This window comes from Oculina patagonica, chromosome 7 (assembly GCF_052425735.1).
Source record: "Oculina patagonica isolate OP01 chromosome 7, crgOcupat, whole genome shotgun sequence".
In the NCBI taxonomy this organism is placed as follows: Eukaryota; Metazoa; Cnidaria; class Anthozoa; order Scleractinia; family Oculinidae; genus Oculina; species Oculina patagonica.
The window spans coordinates 19,203,241-19,225,012 of NC_135764.1; positions in this window are offsets into that span (position 1 = coordinate 19,203,241).

A 21,772-nucleotide genomic window follows, 5' to 3' on the forward strand; every position below is an offset into this window, starting at 1 on the left:
TCATCAGTTCACTGCAAGTTCACTTAGATCTTTTGGTTTGCGGTAATCGGACACTTAAATGATAAGATAATTCTTTTGGGCGTCACAAATCAGGTTGAACATAATATATAGATTTAGGCACGCCTAAAAGCGGAGCTCCCCATTTATTTAATTTTCACTGGAGCTTACAATGTTTTCATTCTAGTGAATAAGTGGCCAAAATACTTATGTTTACGGAGGTTTATAGGTGCAAGACAAATTTAAATAGCCCACGGTTAAACTGAATGTCTGCAGTACGATATAAATAATAATCTTAAAGCGGGGCAAATGTCATTTCTCGTGGCACGAAAAATTAATTTAGAATACAGTAAATTATCTGCTTTCTAGCAATGCAATTGAAAATAGTTTCGCAATCCTGTTATAGTTTCGCAGCAGTTAAGTAGACCCCACAATATCTATCAATATCTATTACATTGATATAGGATATATTCATCATGCATTACAGAGCCTGTCGGATAAGCTCAATCTTGAAGGTGCCAGTATGCGGCGCGGGAGGTCGTAAAGTTCAAATCCCAGAGGAGTAGTAATGTACTACACTCTGAGGCAAAAATTTTTGCCACAGAGATTTAGTACATACTACTTCCAGTGCTGAATTTTTGCGCTTGATCTAAAACTGAATTTTTGCGCTGGATTACAAGCGGAGCGTTTCATAGTATTTTATTTATAAAATGCATGAAACTTATGAACAAATATAATAAAATATTATATTTGCTCCTTATCTTAACAACTGACACAAGGCTGAAAAACCAACCCTAACTCAACCCTAGGTTCAAAATAAAAAAAACTTCTTATACTCTTTTTCAAAATTTTGGATACAGTGCTTTTAAACAAGCCGAGTTTTTATGCTGTTGTTATTATCATGGTAAATCTCTTGTACTGAATATCTGTTGTGAATTATCTTCTAAAACGATTATGATTTTTGTTATTTTTGAATTCATTTTTTCTTTTTCAAGGTCGGATAATACACTGTTTAAATCATTGTAAATGTTACATAGGTATTTACTTGTTTCATTTTCTTCATTTAATAATTTTGTTAATGGCTTGCAATGTCCATCTTGTTTTAGTTTTTTTTCTAAATATACTAAAGTGTCTAGATTTTCATATACCAAATCTCCGAGTTTTGATAATTCTTTTAATGTTGCGATATACTTCAGTGTGTTTATTGCGTCATCAGACATATTTTTGAATGTATTTGCTTTGAAACATATTTTCTTTAAATTTTCCATGTTTATTTTCATGTTTGTCATTTATCTATATATATAGTGTATGTTTTTATTTTTATGCGTTTTTTCATGAATCTCTTATACTCTTTTTTAAAAATCTTGCATCTTAGTGCGTTTAAAACAAACCTCGTTGACATAATGAAAATCAAAACCTAAGATTATAACCTAGGATAAACAGATGAGTTTGTCTTTAATATCCATAAGGATATGTTTCTATACAGCTATCCGATATGTGTTTTATTGCGCGCTTGTCATATCCAAAGCTGTATACCTTTTCCTCATATTTGTTAACAATTTGTTTATTCTGTCTGGTTATCTTATTTTCATTTACTAATGTGAGTTCTTTAAAATCGCCCTTAACCATCTTAATCATATTTGTGTGATTTAGTATTTGTGAATTTTCATGATTAAGGGAAAAGCCTTTAATAACACATTTCTGTTTATTATCGCCATATATGAAACTGTAGTTTTTAGGGCCACCGCTTACGAAGGTACCTTTTATAACATCACCGTCTAACTCATCTGTTAAATCGCCTAGCATATCGCCTGTTTCTATTGTCTTACCATTTTGGGATTTGATATACACAATACTATCTGTATCAAAATATAATACCTGTTTATCTAAATAGTCTAGTTTTTCATATAACATTAGTCGAGCTGAGCTAGTTGTAAAGCATGCAATGTATATATTCGTATTATAGCTGTTATCAACGAACTGATTTTTGTAAGTGTAGCTCATTTGAACCATTTCTTCATTTATGAAATTCATGTTTAAATTATCTATTGTGTCGTCGAGAAGTACTTGATAAAATTCATTTATGTCAGTTACGTATTTACATTGATTCATGTTATTTCGTTGCCCAAATTTTCCCCAAAGACTGTTTAAACACATCTTTGCAATGGCTCGTAAGCCTGAATTTTCATTTAATTCACCTAAATTAATATCTAAATTCTTTTTGACTTTATTTCTGAAATTCATCTCGTCATTGTTATTTTTAAAATTATATTTCGTTGATTCAAGTTTGAGTTTCATAAATTTTTTTATATATCCCTTAAATAGATCGTCGGATGAGTTTTCAAAATGCCAAACTTCATATATTTTTGTAATTCTATACCCTTTTTCAATGGCTTTGTTGACTTCATCGGTTGTCCATGTGCCTATGAATGATCGTTCATTTTCATTATGTTGGCATCTTTCTTGTTGCTTTGTTTTTGCACATGATATACACATAGGAAACATTAATTTTTCAGATTTTTCACATTTTATTTTCTGAGGTAAAACAGGATGATATAATTCTCTAGGAGCTAAAATTTTACATTTTATGAATCCATACCATTTCTTATCGTATTTTTCTGGCGATATAATTTTTTCAGGATGACCTATGGGATATTTCTTGTAGAACTGAACTGTTGGATACAGGGAACAAAAATCAACATATTTACCACATTCACCTTCTTTGAATTTATACAGTAATTTTGTAGCATTTGTTCGTCCACCATAGAAAGCATCTCTCGGGTTTAGTGGGGCAATCACTTCTCTATTCCAATCATTTTTATAATATTTTTGGAAGCATTTATCATTTTTTAATTTACATTCCCACATTTCAATAAGATTGTAACCAGCAGATGTTATTTTGTTATTTTTAGCTTGTGTTTTATTATACAAAGTACCCATATCACATTGATTCTTATTATTGATTACATCAGGCTTGTAACAATCTGGGCATCCATGCCAGAAGCAACCTTGGAATTCATAAACTGTGTTTGTAGACTGACAAAAACCATCTACTTTTAAATTGATATTGTTGTATTTGATAACTTTTTCACTACCTTCCAAGGCATGTTGAATCTTAATTTTTTCTTTCTTACTTATGTAATCAAGCCATGCAATACTGACTTCACTATGTTTGTCTGTTTGAATAATATTATCAACTACAGCTATGGTATTTTTTGGCATATAATTCCCTCTGTAAATAGCCATGCAAACACCTGCTATAGTAATGTATTTTAATGGGTCAATATTTTCCTCTTTAATGAAATCTTGCCTGAATTTTAACATACACCTTCTTAATATATCGACGTCTGAACGGCAGTAACCAGTTAATTCTTTTTTAAAATCAAAAACATAATTTTCATTAACACGGTCATCATACCATTGTAGAAATTTCTGTCTTTCTTGTGTTTTCATTTGATTATAGCCGTAATGCTTCTTAGAAGGCATATTACCGATATAGTTTTGATTACAAATTTTGTTGAAATAATGTGGAAAATACCCTTTTTTCAGCTCATTTAAACCAAACGTTTTAGGAAATGATGACAATGATTGTTGAATAAAATTTAAACTATCTATTATTTTTATCCTTAGCTGTGCTATTTCCATCATCATAATTTTTGCTCCATTGTAAATACAGTAAGGTTTTAAACCATTATCTATACACCATTTTAGTATTATTATAGTGTCATACCCTTTGCTATTATGGGCAAGAAGGGTGTATCCTTTATATTTTTCATTTAGAATTCCATTACAAAAATCATTAATATCATTGAAGATTGATTCATTACCATTGAAATCATGACAGATAGCTAAATTGACGTCGTGTATTCCAGTGTTTTGTGTACATTCGAAATCAAAAAATAAATATTTTTCATTATACGTTTTACATGAGTAGCAATAATCTTTTTTGAGAATGTTTTTATTTAATCGGCATGGTTTTTTGCTATTTTTGATGCAATTTCCACCCATAACTTTTATCTTTTTCATGAAACATTCATGTTTGCTTTCACAATATTTATTACAATTATTACACATTTTGAAACCGCATTTATGTATTTTAATATATGGTTTTAGTATGATTTGATTGCATTTTAAACATTTTGCTACACTGCTACATACTGAATCATCACTATCTTTTTTCGATCGGTTACTAGTATGGGTTTTGAAGCAAGTATTACCATGAAAAACACGATTGCATTGATTACATGTAACGTCTTTACCATTACATTTATTTCCATCTGTAAAATATTTGAAACAAGATAGACATTTTTGGGGGCATTTGTGTTTATCACGTCTCGTATAAGCTTTTTTACAAGAATGGCAGTAATATGCTACATCTAAAAAAGCTGTCATTGATTTTATGACATCAAAATGATTCCGTGTTTTGTATAAATAAATTTTGTCTGTTTTACCATTATTGGATGTATATATGATTTCATTGAACTGCTCAGAATCGATAATGTTAATCTCAATATCTAAATGTGATGCAAAGCTATTTACATCTTCTAAAGAATTTCCATAATCATTAATTTCAACATTAGCATTATTATGAAGTTCTTTGGCTTGAATTTGTTGTAGTTTTCGACTTTTATTGAATCCATCTTTCAACTGAGTTGTGGTGTAATTTTCAGGGTGTAAATTAGCATAAGCTGTTACAATGGCTCTTGCTAAGCATAATGTATCATTATTTTTTATCGTAATAATACATTGCTTTCTAGTCACTGTTTGTTTTGATAAATATAACCGTCCTTTTCCTGCAGGTATTTTAACAGATTGAATAATTATTTTGCAATTTTCTAAATCTATTTCTTTATACTCCAACGTATTGATTATATTTGAAACTTGATTTAACTTGAAATCAGAAACTTTTAACAATTTTGTTGAGATAGGATGATCTAATTCATCATTTGAAATTACCAATCTGAATCTATCATTACCTTTTAACTGCCTTTTCTTTATTGTCATTTCAACCATTTTTTCAAATACACTGAAAACATCATTTTTATCACCAATGAAATTTTTGCGTACATTTATTTTAAATTCATTGGTAAAAGCATTAAATTTTTTATTAACTGTATTTCCGATTTCAGTTATTTTGAATAGAGGTTGGTCATTGGATGTTGAATCAAAAATGCTGTCATCGAAATTAAATTCATTTGAGACCTTAGTTCTAGGCAATGGAACAGGCTTTTTACTTCTTGGCAATGGCACAGGCTTGTAATCATCCCTAAATTCTAATGGTGGAAGAATTATGTTGTCTTCATAATCCTGAACCATCTGTTTTACACTCTTACGAGGAGTTGGGATTGGGGGTCTCGGCTTGTAAACTCTTGGTTGGTTTGCTTTTAGTGATAATATCATTTTTATAAGATCGGTTTTCGATAGCTTAGCTAGATCTGATTCGTTCATATTATTAGATGAGATATTTTTATTTTCCATTTTTTATACTATATGAAATTATTATTTCTTTAAGTGTCTTATAGTAAAATTATTTTTTTTATTTTTATAAGATCGGTTTTCGATAGCTTAGCTAGATCTGATTCGTTCATATTATTAGATAAGATAATTTTATTTTCCATTGTGTATTGTTATTTTCAATTATTTCAAATCTATCATCATCTTCTATTGCTTTGAAAACAGCATTTTTGAAATGTTTTTTTGACTTCAAATGTGTCCATTTAGCTGCTAATGAACTATCGTAATTACATATATCGCATTTCCATCGTTTATTTAACATATACTTAGTCTTTGAATTTTTGATAGCGTTTATTCTATCAGTGTCGTTATCATACTTTAAATTTCTTCCCATTTTCTCTTATTATACTATAAATGATATTTCTTTATATCTTTTACTATAAATATATTGTGCGTTTAAAAATAACCAGTAATAAAATATTATTGGTTGTCATCAACAACAATAACAGTATCATATCAATACTGTGTAACCAGCCTTATAGCCTTCTTCAATATATGTTACATAACTTGTCTTTATATATGTGACTGTTATAGTGCGTTTAGACATAAACAGATAATTATTTTCTTTAATATATATATAGAATGAGTGATATTACATTAAATATCAAACAACTGCCAGAAGCTGATGAAAGCTCGAATGATATAGCCTTCATAAATAAAATGTGGTGTATTCAGAGCATTCTTGAAGCTAATATTTGTATTATTAAAATGCTATCTTCAGACCTTAACAGCAGATCTGAAATATCAAATGAAGACAAAAATCATGTACGTTTAGAGTGTATACCTAAAAACCAGAAACGACGACGGGGGAGACCTCGTAAAGATCAACATTAAATAAATAATTATTCAGTTTACGGTTTTAGCCATAAGTTATAAATGATTAATGACTAAACCATTGACCGAAAAAACCTGCTGACGCGTCAGCAGGTATTTTAATCTGGTGTGATTTCTATTGACCAATCATATTTCAACAAATTTTACTCAAAAAGTTTACACAAAAGTTTACACAAAAGTTTACACAAAAGTTTACTCAAAAGTTTACTCAAAAAGTTTATTCTGAAATTTACTGCCAAACACAGCTGTGCTGTGAAGTTATGTGTGTTATATATATAATGGTTTGTAATTCTGAAATCCACGATGAATTAAAAAATTTAAAAGAACCTATATGCCCTTTCTGTGATCAACTATTGATAAAAGGTATCAAGGATGCTGAGCAATGCTGTAGTAAGCAGGATATAGAAAATATAAATGGTATGGATGTCTGTCTAAATTGCGGTTTGGTTAATAGTTATGATTATGTCAGTGAGTACATTGATTTTTATGAAAATATGCATAGAATACGGCGAGAATCGGTATATCATCGGAAGTATCACGTTGAGAATGTTTTAAACGATTTATGTATTAAAAATAGGGTACAATTGACTAGTGATCAAAGGAATCGAATTTATAAAGTGTTTGATATTATCGAATCCGGCGCTATTCCTGTTGTAAACAAAGGTAGAAAAAGACTTATATCAACCAAATTCATAATTAAACAGCTTTTTTTGATGATGAATCTACCTTGTGAATTTATCAAAATTAGCAAAAGCAAGAAAACGTTAGCCTTTTATCAATTGTATTGGAATGAGATTTTAGAATTAAAATTTGGCGAAATAAATCGGATCATCCAATAAATTTCTTATCATATTTTCGTAGGTACTTGTCGATTATCGGACCGGTATCCGTCACATAATCGTCAATGTTCTTCATTGAAATTATGACGCTAGACGGATTGTAATCACCGCATCTCATCGTGTTTTTAATTGAGTTGAGTAAATGCTGGTAGCTCTGATATGCATATGTACTATTTTGAATTTTTAAATCGAGATTTTGATGATGCATCCAGCCTTGTATTAAAAGCGCTATTGTACTAATTGCAACCAAACTAATACCTCCTGTAGCAATACTTGATGCAAGGGAGCCGGATGCAAAGAGAATAGACAATGAATTCCCTAATAATTTCCATTTTTTGAAACGTTTAACAGCCTGCTTATAAGCCCAACATTTTCGATGATATGTTTGATAATAAGCTTTCAATTCTATAATTTGTTCTTCAGTCAGTTCGCTTGATATATGGTTCCATGTAAATATGCATTTTCGATGTTTAGTCATATATATTAGTTATATATGATTTTTTTGTTTTATCATTTTGTCATTTTAGCATTGCGCTTGTTCTTTATTGTGTAATACAGCTTCCTTATGTTTTGAATTAATCTCTCAATAGAATCAATAATATTGCTAACCAATTTCACTGTTTTCATATAATTTAATTAGATAAAATCGTTGGAGTTAGATAATTTATTGGAAGAATACAGCCTTTGTTTTATCTAAATATTGAGTTTTATGATATATGGGCCCATTTATCGGGTATGTATTTTTACTAAAACCGATTCTTTGTACAAAGTAATCTGAAGAAATTTTAATGCTAGATGCATTGATATTAAACCCAGAAAATGTTTGATCAATACTCATAACATTATTACAAACAGCGATTCTAAATTGATCCTGTATCTTTGTATACCAGAGATTCATATATTTACCTATATAACCATCTCTAATTTGCTCTGTATATGAATCTAGATCATAATCGAGGAATAGCTTATTATGCTCCACTTTAACCCACGGAAAACTAAAGCTATCACCATCGATAAATTCAATTTTAATCCTTTTATTATCACTGGGCTTATAGTCATATTTAAATGCCATATATATAGTCCAGTCATTGGACTCAGTGATATTTTCATTTAAATTAATTTCGAAACCACTCATAAAGCCGTTTTTTGGATTAAAATTTTCTAACAATTTTGTGGGATTAAAGACAAGACCATTATTTAATCCCTGAATTACCGCTCCGTTTGCATCTGACATGATGAATTCAGATGGATCCGTTAGATCATAAAAATACTCGAAAATTTTATGGTAATAGCTGATGTTTCTTTTCTTATCCATTTTTAATTCAAGATCAGACTTCAAATTGTCCCGAAAATTTTTTAACTGTTCAAAATTAACAGCTTGGTCATTAGTAGTAGCTGGTTTAATACCATAAATAGCCTTTGTTTTCATATCAATCGATGCATTGAAAGCTATTCTATCATTTTCAACATAATATAGCTGATCGTATATCCTAGGATCAACGTTACTCTGATAACCTTTTATTCCATAAATCACGATATATGTTTGTAATTTTGGGACATATGCGTTCCCTGATTTCATCTTTAAAACGATATCAACATAGAGATAATTATTAGGATGTTGCTGATATTTATTAATTTGTGCTATTGTTCGACTATATCCATCATAAACTCGCGTAGTTGATTTGTCGATGTTGTCGATTGATGATACAATATCGATATCTAGACTATCATGATCTATTTCAGCTGGAAAAAATAGCTCGAAAACCATTGTGTATCGATTGATTGGTAAACTATATACATTGATACCTAATCTGCTTGAGTAGTAGCCTTTATTGCTGTCAAGTACCAGCTTACTGTCTACAACTTTCGTATTAATTTTGTGATATGGAGTCGGATGATCGATTAAACTGCCTAACTTTATATCATTTTCTTCGCTTAGTTGATTGATACTATCGGTCATTATATGGGCAAACGTGTTTTCTTGGCCAACGGAAGTTATATGACTGCTATCAACATGATCAAGCATATATTTTTTGTTTACAGCGTCTGTATCATTGGTTGGGTTTTTTAGATGGGTTATATTATACCCACCCATATGGAGATTTGCCTGCATCATGTTACTACCGTGAATATCAAGCTTGCTTAGAATTTTTTGAGTCAAAACGCGTCCTACGACCTTCTTTAAAAAACTGTTATCAACGTACGATTTGTCTGCTTTGTTTTGAAGGCTTTGAGCTAAGACACCTCCTGATTTCTTCGTTAAATATGTATTATCAGCGTACGATTTGTCAGCCTTAGTAGCAAGTTTGGTATCAATTTCAGTCCTTACTTTGTTATCCTCAACACTAACATAGCCTACGTTTGGTACAGATCGATCGTTATATAAACTTGGATAATACACTTCGGTATTTTGCAATGAAAGGCCGGCACAATCAAACACTGTTTCATTTCTGTTCTTTTTAAGGAAGAATTGGTTAAGATATCGTTTATTTACGGCCGTCTCGAGATCCCTTGAATAATTTTCAATTGAATCATCGATCGCAACGTCATCAGGCGTTTTTAGCCCTATTACTCTCTTTTTGTTCAAATTGAAATTACCTTCAGGCGTAACATCAAAGCCGACTCCTGGGTCACCCTTTTCACCTCGAGGGCCTTTAATTGGTGTAATATTAGTGTTATTTGATTGTAATAAACCGTTTGAGTAACTCATATTATATCAATCAGTTATATTATATTATATTTTTTCATTGAAATTCTTAGTTACGAATTTTCGTGGCTTATCAATATATAAAAAGCTAAATGGGTCTGCAGTTGCTTTGAGATAGTCGTTTTTACTGATTCCAAGTTCTCTGCAAATCATTCCTTGTTCATTATTAGATGGGAATTCGAAAATACAGTGATTAGTACAATTTAATCTGATTGTTTTATCGGTATTATAATAGCTTTGAGATAAATAAATGCAACTGCAATTTTTATTTCTTGAATTTGTAAAATAGTTGCGTATTTCGCTATCATTTTTTGATCCCGTATTGAGATAATCATCAAAGATGACAAGTTTTTGGCCTTCATCTGATATTTTATCAAGCGGTATTATTTTATCATTACTTGCTTCAATAACAGAATAACCAGCCTCTTGACTAATGGGTTCAAAGGTATTGAAAAGATGTTGATATTTCGATTGCTGAAGATTTTTCCCATAAAGATATATTTTATCATAAAACAAAAGCCGGTATATCATATCAAGTAAAAGGTTGGTTTTACCCCCACCCGAGGGAGAAGAAAGCAACATCCTGAAACATTGATTTGGCATGAAATCGTATAGTTGTCTAAAGTTTGAGGCCATATCGTCTTTAGTGTCATAATTCGGTATTCTCATTATATTATATGGGTATATTATTTTCAGTTCAACAAGGTGTTCAACACGGTGTACATCAAGGTGTTAAACGCTATGTTAAATGTTGATTTTTATATTCAATTTTCATTTTTTATGTAACGTAATAATATAAAATAAAATGAGTTTACTTAGATGGAAAGAGCTTGCAAAGAGTAAATCTGATTTGGGCGATAAAATCAATTATGTTAAAAATGCAATCACACAAAATAATATCGGTCAGCAGACAAGCCAAGAGTCATTTTCGAAGGTATTCAAACCAGTGACAAGTAAATTAGATGATGTAATTAAAAGTAATTTGCAGATAGCAAAAGTACCCAAAAATCGTGTTAAAAAGGGGATGAGAGGTGAAATGGAAGCTCCAGATTACTATCCTGAAGTTGATCCTTTTGAGGATATGGACGTAGATAATTTATTTGATGAGCCTGTAATGCCACAAAATGAAAAACAGATTGTACCAAAACCACCAACATATGAAGAATCTTTAAAAGATCTTTTAGAAGGAAAAAAGGAGATTTATGTTGATCCCCAATATTTTCCTGAATATGAAGATGAATTACCTCCTGAATACGATGAGGATGAAATTGATTATGCTTTAGATGCTGATGATGAAGTAAGTGAAATACTAGAAGACGTTGGTATCGACGATTATGATGTAGTGCAAATGAAATTAGATCAGCCTGAAATGACACCAAAGAAAACCAAGAACTATCTTAATAAGATTTTAGAGAAAGCCAAATATAAACGGAGACAATTGAAAGGTTTCAAGGCGAATGTTACTAAAGAATATAATAGGGGAACTATATCTGAAGCGAAAAGACAGATTAAAAATAAGAGAATAAACAATGCAAGAGTTGCATTAAATGACTACATAAAACATTACGAAAGTAAAGCCAAAACGATAAAAGGTTCTGGTATTCGAAAAAAACAGAAAGGTGGAAATGTTATATTTTTTAACGATGTAAAACAGCTTCTCAAAAAATTGGAATTGATCATCGGTTCAATAAACGCAGGAAACACATCAGTTAAAATGCGAAATATGGGAGTCGCTATATTAGACACACTTTTAAAAAGGTCTACTATAAATAAACAACAATATAAACAGATATATAATCTGTACTTTAAAGTCTAATTTATGTAACTGTATTATATATATGGATCGTGAGTTAGTATTATCATCATATAGTGTTAAAAATCAAGGGAATAACACTCCTCAAAATTTTACAACTAAATTCAACAGGCCTATAACATTGGATAGCAATTACCAATATATGATAGGTCTCAATCGTATTATTAACATGTCATTTACATGGTTTAATGTAAATCCCTCATATGGTAATCAGCTGATTAAATATAGTTCAGATAATGGGAATAAATTTGAAGACATAACTTTCCCTGCAGGTGTTTGGAATTATTCTGAATTTGATGAATATATTAAAGAGATTACTAAGACGGGGGATGATGATAACCCTATATATCCCATCTCTATTGATTTTGATTCAACAACATTCCGAGTCACAATCACTTTATCTCAAAATTATCAACTTGATTTGACGCATAGCAATTTCAACGACCTTATAGGGTTTGATAAAAAGGTATTAAAGGATGCGGTTAATATTGGTCCAAGAGTCCCAAATCTAAGCCAAGATACCGATATATTAAATGTACATTGCGATCTAGTCAATACTTCTTTAGTCGATGGCGAAGAGTCGGATATCATTTATACTTTTTCGACCAGCGTACTACAGCCGAGTTATTCGTTTACAATCGAGCCTCTTAGGGTCACATATAACCCGGTTAATAAGCAACAGATAAGTAGCATTCGAATATACATCACAGATGGGAAGAGACGGTTAATTAACCTGAATGGAGCGGATACGTCTTTTTCATTAATTTTGAAAAGGATAGAATAATATAACATAATAGTATATAATGAAACCATATGAATTCAAGAGGTTTTACCATCCAAAATTTGGTAAATTTGTATATAAGCACAAAGGGTCAGGGATTATCGTTGATAACATTTTCAAACCGATGAAGAGTGTTATGTCGTCTGTTGTTAAAAAAATTGTCAAGCCCTTAGGTAAGAAGGCGATAAAATCAGGTATTTCTCATGCAGGTGATAAACTGGGTAAAAAGGCATCAGAAAAAGCCGGAGACCTTATAATGGAAAGGCTTAGGAATATGAGGAAGGGAAATGCAGGGCTAAAGGCACTATCCCCAATCTTACAGAAAGTAAATACCTCACCTGTCAGACACCAACAAAAAAATGAAAGTACTGATATGATCATCAATAGATTAATATCAGGATCAGGTGTAAAAAGAGGGGGGAATAAAATGATTAAAAAAATTGGTACATAATTGCAAAATTATATAACATAATAATATAATGTCTTTCAGAACAAGTGAATACTTACAGAGATATGAGTTGGTTCGATTTCAACTCGATGATGTTATTCGAGTTCCAGCTAACGGTCAGCACCAACTTAAAAACGGCTATAAGTTCACGATTAACGATAGAAGTTCATTCTACGATTGGTATAATGCGTATTTCGAGGTGCAATTTCAGGTGCAAATGTTAGCTGATGGAGCAACCACGGGGGCTAATCGTATCACAGTTATTAATGGAGCACATTCATTGATTGCCCATATGATGATTAAATCAGCAGGAAAAATCGTTTATGATACCGATAATCTCCATAAAGTTACTTTCGTTAAGAATCTCCTCGAATATAGTGACGATTTTAGTCGTTCAGTAGCAAAAAATAGTCTTTGGTATCTAGATACCGACCATAGGATAGCAAATGCTAATCAAAATACAGGCTTTGAGGCTAGGCGACTTTTGACGACAGGTCTCAATAATGTCAATGTTGTTATACCTCTAAATCGTTACAGTTTCTTTGAAGAGCTGGAAGGGCGAATGTTACTTCCGATGCAACTCCAATTCAATATACAGTTACAGAATGACGCCGAATTACTTAAAAAGGCCAATGATGTAGATGATGGACGAGTGGTCCTTAATAGATTCCTTCTATGGGTCCCAAAATTGACTCCAAAGGACAGCCTATATGATAAGTTTGTTAGTTCCTTCTTGGTAAAGAACACTTGGACGTATATGCGCGAAATGTATGAGGTTTCCGCACCAACGAATAGCAGTGGATTCTTCCAGATCTCATCCAGTATTGATAATGTTAAGGCTATCTTTGTATATCTACAACGAGCTAAATCAAACAATGCAGATGAAAATCCCTATGAATTTGATACCTACAATATCAATCTTGACCGTGGGAATGGTAGTTATTTGACAACATGCCGATTGGAATACGGCAACGGAGTGTTTTATCCTGAGACCGAATATGATAGTGAGTCCAAAGTTAGGATATTCAATGATTTAATGTCTTATGGTATGAGAAAGAATGATTACAACAGCGGTACACAACTCAACTTGGCAAATTACAACTCTCTCTATCCTATTATCTTTTTTGATTTATCATATCAAGCAGAGCGAGTAACTAGAGACCCAAAGCAGTTGATCTTCAGATATAAACTAAACGCTAATAGTGCGGGAGATAGTCCTTTCAACGTCCATGCCATCGTTCTTTATGATGAGACAATCGTCATTGACAAGGTGGGGAATGAGCTGGTTATTGTATAAATCAATCAATTGAATATTATGTATAAACCATTCTATTTTGTATACGTTTTATAAACAAGAAATTATATAACATATAATATATATACAAGTAATGACAACTTATCACTCTCATAAAGTGAATCTGTCAGAAGGACAGCGAAGGAAGCTTTTGACTGCTTATAGAAATAAAAGTGAGATCACTATTCGCTTAAGCAATTCAGATATGACTGGCGATGACAGTTTAATGCTAACTCAACGACAAATCAATAAATTGAATAAGGCTAAGAAGTTAGGTGTTGGATCTGATTTAAACATCTCGAAGACACAAATTCGAAAGGTCATTAGGCTTGGTCATGGGGCACCGCGAATTGGTTTTCCAATGATTGGAATTAGTGCTCCGAAAACGAAAACAAGATCAAGAAGGTCAACAACTAACAAATCAACAACTGATAACACTTCAAAGAAGGATGGTGGAAATATTAGACTACCAAGTAAGAAAGATGTATTAGCTTACACACCGCCACCATTCATTGGTTCTTGGGATGAATATGATAAATTTCTTAGAACAGGTGGATTGGTGCTTCCAAAAAAAAAGATCTTAAAACCGAAAAGAAAGTAAGAAAGCCAACATTCCATAAGAATATACCAATGAGTAATTTTGATTTAATAAACTGGTGTTTATATTTGAATATACCGATAAAAGATGTACTAATGAGAGACGAGACTGTGCCACATAATCACAAATTAGGAATATTCATTTACAATCTCCAACCGTCATATCTGAGTGGTAGTCATTGGGTTGCTACGTATGTCAAAGATAAGGCAATCAATTATTTTGATAGTTTTGGTATGCCCCCATTTCAAGCCATAGTAGATCACGCAAAAAAGAAGAATTTAACATTGTTACATCAAAACAATCAGATCCAGAGCATAAAGACTACCACCTGCGGATACTTTTGTCTATACTTTCTCAACGAAATGAATAAGGGGAATTCGTATTATAATTTATTGGAAGTGTTTGACATATATGACACAATGAAGAATGAGAAATTCATTCAACATTATTTCAGAAATATATAACTCATATATATACAATGACTAAATCGTATTGTGTACGTGAAAAAATACAAACTAATTCAGTTCCTAGTTCTGAAAAATATGTGAGAACAAAAAACAATCGTTTAATGCTCAAATCGAAATGCGCTTCTTGTGGTATCACTAAAACTCGTTTTGTGAGTGAGAAAAAGGGGCGAGGAGTTGGTGAAACGATTAACAAAAAGGTCGGTCAAAAGGTTCCCGGTTTCCAACAGGCTCAAGACTTAGCATCGGCTATCATGGCAGTTACCGGAGGTGATAAAGATCTATTTAAAAAATATTGGCGCGGTGACTTTGCTAAAGGTATATTTAATAAAAAAAGCGGGATTCAGACATCTAATTTTTGGAAGCCTGCTGGTGCATATAAAAATGAAAATCTCGACCCAAAATGCAATTTCAGTGAGTATAAAAATGGAAAATGGATAAATCATTATTGCGATTAAATATCTAATCAATATATATAATGTGCCAATCGTATTGTCTATCGTGTAAAAAACAAACCAAATCATTAAACTCTAAAAAGGTAAAAGCTAAAAATGGTCGGCTTATGGAAAAATCAGTTTGCCATATATGCAGGAAGAATAAGAGTAAATTCGTTAAAGGTGGAGGCATTGATATTCAAAAACACCTATCAAAACTTGGAGAATTACATATGAGAACACCTACAGGAAAAAAGTACAATTATTGTGGACCTGGTACTAAATTAGAAGAAAGATTAGCTTCTAACGATCCTAAATATAAAAATCCAATAAACAATCTTGATAGCATATGTCAACAGCATGATATTGACTACAGTAATTCAAAATCACTAGCTGATAAACATAAGGCAGATGATCTTATGCTTAAGAGAATATCAAAAATACCATTTAAAGACCGTCCGTGGGGAACAACAGGGGTACAAGCTTTAATCGCTAGTAAAAGAAAAATCGGATTGGGTATAAAAAAAAGAAGCCAAAAAACGGAAAACGGCGTTGAGTAAAAATGATTGGTCTCAACAATTAGCCGATGAGTTACATAAACCAATCAGACGAAAATTTAAAACTAGAAGAGTAATATCAAATGGAATTGACGACATATGGTCTGCTGATTTAGTTTTTATGGATAAACTTTCAAAATGGAATAAAGGTTATAAATATCTATTGACTATAATTGACGTATTCAGTAAATTCGCTTGGGCTATACAATTGAAAGATAAGAAAGGTACATCAATAACTAACGCATTCAACAATATTGTCATTAATGACAAACGTAAACCTGAATTTCTCTGGGTCGATCAGGGATCTGAATTTTATAACAAAACATTCAAGGAATGGCTAAAGAAAAATGATATTAAGATGTATTCCACTTTTAATGAAGGTAAAGCTGTTGTTATTGAGAGATTTAATAGAACTTTGAAAAATAAAATGTACAAACAGTTTACTATTCAAGGTAACACACAGTATCTTGAAATGCTACCCATACTGGTAAAAGAATACAATAATACAAAACACAGTTCAATAAAGATGACACCAACAGAAGCTTCAAAGGAAAAGAATCAAGGAATTGTATATCTTAACCTATACGGTGATATGGAGCCATTATCAGCAAAACCCAAATTTAAGGTTGGTGATAAGGTCCGAATATCTAAATATAAACGAAAGGTGTTCGACAAAGGCTATACTCCTAATTGGTCAGAAGAGATATTCATCGTTGATAAGATCCAATACACTAATCCAATAACTTATAAATTAAAAGATTTGAATAATGAAGAAATACAAGGTAGCTTTTACGAGTCCGAACTATTGAAAGCAAAACAAGAAGTATTTCGTATTGATAAAGTAATTCGGCGGAACTATAAGAAGAAACAAGCTTTAGTGAAGTGGAAAGGTTATAGTGATGAATTTAATAGTTGGATACCAATCAAGGATTTACAACATATTTAAACGCACTACAGCTGTTCAAGCTATGATAGCTGGTAAAAGAAAAGTTGGCCTTGGGACAAAAAACCGTCAAGTAAAGAAAACTAATAAAAAGAAATAGCTAATGAATTTAACAACTGGATTTCTATGAAGGATTTAATATATAAATATATATTAAATATATTTATATATCAATCAAAATATAAAAACAAGAATTTAGTTGGCAGTAATATCATATATTTGTTCACCTAACACAAATAAAATATCAGACCAGTATCTTTGATTAAATTCTTGTGTTTTTTGTTGTTTACTAACTTTAATATAATCACTTGGTATATTTAGATGTTGAAATATCCTCTTTAACAAATAACGAACACTTATAAGTCTTTGTCTTTCTTTTTTCATATTTCTGTCTTTTGTTATAAATTTATTTATAAAACTACGATTTACAAAAATTAATTGATAGATTTTATTTATTTTTTCCCTTTGATTATCACTAATCAAAATTTTATTATCAGTGCTTAATTTATCAATTATTTTATTGATATGGTAAAGGTTATTATTCAGTTTTTTTTTATATGTTTTATTCATTTCACGTTCTAATTCATTCCATTTTTCAACGCTCATACGATTTGTTGTCATCAGATCCCACATTTCAGTATAATTAAATTTATCTAACATAACTTTTCTATATAATAATAAAACATTATAATTTTATATAACTTTTAATAGTGCGTTTTAATCAGCATTTTTATTAGACCTATTTTTATTTTTATGATAAGCAAATGAGATTAGAAACACGGGTATCGAAATTATTACCATTTTTGGCATCTTGAATCAATTCTGAGAATAAAAGTTTATTTTATGACAAACGTTTATATAAAAGTTTGTATAAAAGTTTATTGTAATATGATTGGTTAGTTAATATAAACAATAGAACATTCGAATCTATTGTATTGAACCAAATATTATGAAACCATGACAATAATGCAGATGTTTAACCTTGAACTATAAAATATTAATCACCATAATTTTAAAAAAGTCATAAATATATATAAAAAATAACGAATCACAAGAAATATATAACATTAAAAATTTACCATAACTGTCGGTTAAACGCACTAAGATGCAAGATTTTTAAAAAAGAGTATAAGAGATTCATGAAAAAACGCATAAAAATAAAAACATACACTATATATATAGATAAATGACAAACATGAAAATAAACATGGAAAATTTAAAGAAAATATGTTTCAAAGCAGATACATTCAAAAATATGTCTGATGACGCAATAAACACACTGAAGTATATCGCAACATTAAAAGAATTATCAAAACTCGGAGATTTGGTATATGAAAATCTAGACACTTTAGTATATTTAGAAAAAAAACTAAAACAAGATGGACATTGCAAGCCATTAACAAAATTATTAAATGAAGAAAATGAAACAAGTAAATACCTATGTAACATTTACAATGATTTAAACAGTGTATTATCCGACCTTGAAAAAGAAAAAATGAATTCAAAAATAACAAAAATCATAATCGTTTTAGAAGATAATTCACAACAGATATTCAGTACAAGAGATTTACCATGATAATAACAACAGCATAAAAACTCGGCTTGTTTAAAAGCACTGTATCCAAAATTTTGAAAAAGAGTATAAGAAGTTTTTTTTATTTTGAACCTAGGGTTGAGTTAGGGTTGGTTTTTCAGCCTTGTGTCAGTTGTTAAGATAAGGAGCAAATATAATATTTTATTATATTTGTTCATAAGTTTCATGCATTTTATAAATAAAATACTATGAAACGCTCCGCTTGTAATCCAGCGCAAAAATTCAGTTTTAGATCAAGCGCAAAAATTCAGCACTGGAAGTAGTATGTACTAAATCTCTGTGGCAAAAATTTTTGCCTCAGAGTGTAGTACATTACTACTCAGAGGGGTCAAATTTTTTAATTAATTTTTTACCCAGTAGCCATAACATGGTTTCTTTATTATATCAACCCGATTTAGCTTTTGAAGGCTCCTTCATATAGGACGATGGCTTTACAGATATACACGAAAGTCATCGATCGACTATGGCTCTCAATGGCCACTTTTTTGACAGTTAATTACTACACGTAATTGTCAGCCACATCTTGTTTCTTGGCTTCTTGTTTTTCTTTTCAAACCCCTTTAAATTTTTAAGGCCGCCTCTATACGGCCTTCGTGCTTCATTCTTTCTACTGGCATCAAACTATGGCCAGCATGTTGCGCGACTCCGTACGTATGTACGCCGTACGTACGCACCCGCGAACCATGCCGCTATCCATGTTGACCGTGGACGTGGGTGCTAACCATTTAGCCTTTCGGTTGAAAGTCAAATGGAACAGCAATTTTCCGGAAATTCCCTTCGAAAATTGTGGAGTACGTTTTGAGGTATTCCTTTTATTCCGGTTGGAACGAGCCGTCGAAAATTTCCTTACCATTTGAGCGAATCTTCCGTTTCCAGGCCCTTTGTAGGACCTCCGCGCGGTTTTAGTCGTGTTTACAATATGGCGTATTTATACCAATTTAGAACATGTATATTTACCCCGACCATAGAAATGCCAGCACTTTTTTAAGAGGAGAAATAAGCTGCCTGCCTCTGGTATTCCACGCTGGAATTGTTCATGTGTTCATATTTTTTATCAGGACAGGATCTAGTTCGCACATGCCTTTTTTCACTAGACTGCGAAATTCACTCGGTGCATAGGTGGGAACAGTTACCTCAAAATAACCTTGTATACTGTTTAAATCGCGTCTCATGGAACAGTTGACAGCAGTAAACAGCATCAGCCCATCTTCTTCGATAAAAAGTTTGTTTTCTACCTCGAAGTATTCAGCTATATCGGCAGAAAACGACACTGAATTTGGCGCTAGTTCGAGTGCGCGGAAAGGAACGCCTGGTAGAATAATGGTAAGCTTAATCTCATCCGGTTGATCGTTATATTTGGAAAATCGCTTTCCATTATGCAACGGTCACACCAACCTGATTTTTCTTACAAATGGTAAGCACCCCGTGACTCATTTCGATAGTGTTCCTTCTTTTATGGTTATGCAATCTCGAGCCCAGAGTCCGTCTATGTCGGCCAGCGGTATGGGACGGACTCTGGGAAACTGGAATTGATCAGATCAATTTCAAGTCGATTTCAGGTAGAACCTTGGTCTTCCGGTTGTGATTGCGCATGCTCTCAGGTCTAAGCGGAAGTAAATTTCCCAGAACGGAAGTAAATCGAGAAAGTTGAACTATTTCTAACACAGTATCGACAGAACTGGTGTTTATCGAAGCAACAAAAGTAACAAAAACGTTCTGCAGTTAACAAAAGAGAGAGTCAACAAAAGAGCGTCTGGTGTTTTGATTTCCGTTAGTCTCTTCCTTGAGCATACTGCTATATTGGTTTTAAATCAGGTTTTAAATTTAGGGTGGTCCTCACCACCCTACTGTACGGTTGCGAAACCTGGACTGCGTACAGACGGCATGAGAAGCTGATCAACCACTTCCATCTGAGGTGCCTCCGAAACATTCTCCACATTCGCTGGCAGGACAAAGTCCCGGACACGGAAGTACTGAAGCATGCAGACCTTCCAAGCGCCATAACCATCATGCGCAAGGCCCAGCTGAGATGGGCAGGCCACGTCTCTCGCATGCCAGATGATCGCATTCCAAAGCAGCTCTTCTACGGAGAACTCTGCTCTGGCAAGCGCACAGTTGGAGGGCAACGAAAGCGCTACAAGGACAGTCTGAAAGTCTCCCTAAAAGACTTTAACATCAGCACTGAGTCCTGGGAGTCTCTTGCCTCCGACAGACCCTCCTGGCGCCAATGCATCACCAAAGGAGCCCAGGCAGCGGAGAAACGCAGGTCCCGTCAAGCCGAGGAGAAGCGAGCAGCACGCAAGGGAAGAGCCGTCAGCACAAACAGCACAGCCCCTACCCACTTCTGCTCCACATGTGGGAGAGGCTTCCTTGCCCAGATTGGCCTTATCAGCCATCTCCGGACTCACCAAAGAAGTTAGATGTCTTATGGTCATCTTCGAATACGAAGGACGAACAACAACACAAATCAAAGATCTTGTTTGCCTTCCAAGATTCCGCCTGTGAAGACTGTGTGCATGTGTTCGTTGTTGTTTTGCGGACGACAGTGAAAAAATTTACATAATGCACAACGCACGGACAAGCTATTGTTCTGTTGATAAAAATTTTTGTTTGGCGACTTTCGTATATTTTAAAGGCTTCTCGCTGACAGCGCATCTTTTCATGATAGATTGCATGTTTTCGAGCAAATGATTTTTTCCTTGTCGAATGGCGGTAATATTAATAAAGACGTTAAAGGCCACACCGGTCAACGCTATTCAAAAGGTGTAATTAGCATTTCGGCGACTCAGCTCGTGCACACATTCATGCAATTCACGTGCACACAATTGTACAATTCTTTTTTTTTTTTTTCAGCAAAACAACAACGCGTATTGTTCAAATTCTGCGTTATTAGTTATTATTTTGAATCGAGCACTGTCTGCGATATTCAGTTTTTCAACCGCAACGGAGATTTGA